The 2,002-nt window shown below is 35.3% G+C and overlaps 1 non-coding gene across 1 annotated transcript; it reads right to left on the bottom strand.

Annotated features, from left to right (window-relative positions):
* Positions 1-588: 588 nt before the first annotated feature.
* LOC148760774 (small nucleolar RNA R71) lies at positions 589-695 on the bottom strand. Its single transcript, XR_016028741.1, has one exon. It is a non-coding gene; the product is annotated as a small nucleolar RNA R71 (small nucleolar RNA).
* Positions 696-2,002: the final 1,307 nt, after the last annotated feature.

The raw sequence follows: 2,002 nt of genomic DNA, 5'->3' as shown, positions 1-2,002 counted from the left end.
CACAAATTACTTTTAATTTAAGTTTTATTTCTTTGTTTCACAAGTTCATTTCGTCGTTGTATGAGAAAAGCCAAAAGCTTGGAAATTGTACCTTGTGATCCATAATTGAGAAAACATTCTGTAGACTTTGACGAGAAAATCAACAAGGTTTTGCTCAAATAAATACAATGGCTGATCGACAGGATGAACAACAAATCTAAGAGCGAGTAGTAGTAGAAAATCATCGCTCAAGGAATTATGCTGTCCCATTAATGCAAGTGATTCCATCAAGCATTCGAGGGCTGGCTATTCAAGCCAACCATTTAAAGATCAAGCTGGCCATCATCACCATAATTCAAACTTCAGTCTAGTTTGGGGGTTTACCAAATGATGATCTAAATGGCCACATATCAAACTTCTTGGAGATATGTGATACTTTGAAACATAATGATGTCACAGATGATGCAACTCATTTAAGGCTTTTTCTTTTATCATTGAGGGATAAAGCTACAATATAGTTGAATTCGCTACACTTTTAGATCAATAACAACATGGGATGATCTTGCTCAAAAGTTCCTTGCTAAGTTCTTTCCTCAAGCTAAGACAGTGAAAATGAGAAATGATATCACATCATTCATGCAGCAAGATTTTGAATTGTTGTATGAGGCTTGGGAAAAGTACAAAGAATTACTTCGGCGTTACCCTCATCATGGTCTTCTAAAGTGGCTGCAAGTGTAAACATTCTATAATGGTTTAAGTGGTCATGCTTAAATTACCATTAATGCCACTACAAAAAGAGCTTTAATGGCTAAATCAATTGATAAGGCATATGATTTATTAGAAGATACGGCTATAAACAACTACCAGTGGCCATCAAAGTGGTCCATTCATAAGAGAGTAGGTGGAGTTTATAGTGTAGATGCCTTTTCAAATTATCTGCACAAGTAACAACTCTAACTAAGACAATTGAATCTTTTGGTATTGACAATTCAAAGTCCATTTGTAGCTTGTGAGTATTGTGAAGATGATCTTGCAAGTTATCAGTGTCTAAGTTTGACAGAAACAATGCAATTTGTGGGGAATAAACAGTAGAATAACCTTTACTCCAACACTTACAATCTAGGGTGAAGAAACCATCCAAAATTTTTTTAGGCCAATAATAAAGGATCATCCTCAACTTCAAAGCTGAATGCACCTTCGGGATTCCAACAGCAAGCAAGAGTGCCTATCTCAGAAAAACGCCAGCTATGGAGGATTTGCTAAGTCAATACATGACACAAACTAATAGCATTATCCAAAGTCAAGCAGCACCACTACAAAACCTTGAGATTTAGGATGGTTAACTTGCCAACTTACTAAACAATAAAGCTCACGGGACCTTACCCTATGATACAAAAATGAATCCTAGGAGAGAAGGTAAGGAACAAGTTATGACAATCACCCTGAGGAGCGAAAAAGAGGTTAAAAGTAGTATTAGGCAAGCTAAACTTCAAGATAAGCTTGTTGAGAATGAAATAATGATTGAGACAATTGACAAGAAAATTCAGGAGAAGGAAGCAAAAGCAACCTTACCACCATGACCTTTTCCCCAACACTTTCAAAAACAAAAGCTTGATAAGCACTTCCAAAAGTTTCTCAAGGTATTCAAAAAGCTTCACATCAACATTCTTTTCACAAAAACTTTAAAGCAAATGTCGTCATATGTAGTCATATGCCATCATATCAACATACTCAACTGCAGTAGTCTAACATCTGCCAACACGATTTTTACCATGATTTGGGTCAATGTAAGCCCCACAAGCTAATCGATTTTTGCTTGTAAAACACTGCATTAATTAGTCATATTTCATGTTAAATACATTGTGGATATTTTATATAATGTATGAGGTATTCCTTTATCCATGAATATATTTATAAAGAGTTATGAGAGACTTGTGTAGATAAAGTCGTTGAAGCATAATGGCCTTGCAAAGAAATTTTAAAGGTTATAATTATGAGATTCTTATGCATCAAAGCCTTGTCC

The sequence above is a fragment of the Theobroma cacao genome, chromosome 9 (assembly GCF_053813885.1).
Source record: "Theobroma cacao isolate CCN51 chromosome 9, ASM5381388v1, whole genome shotgun sequence".
NCBI classification, from domain to species: Eukaryota; Viridiplantae; Streptophyta; class Magnoliopsida; order Malvales; family Malvaceae; genus Theobroma; species Theobroma cacao.
Note: the sequence above shows the minus strand (reverse complement) of the source record. Positions and strands in the feature narration are given on the sequence as shown.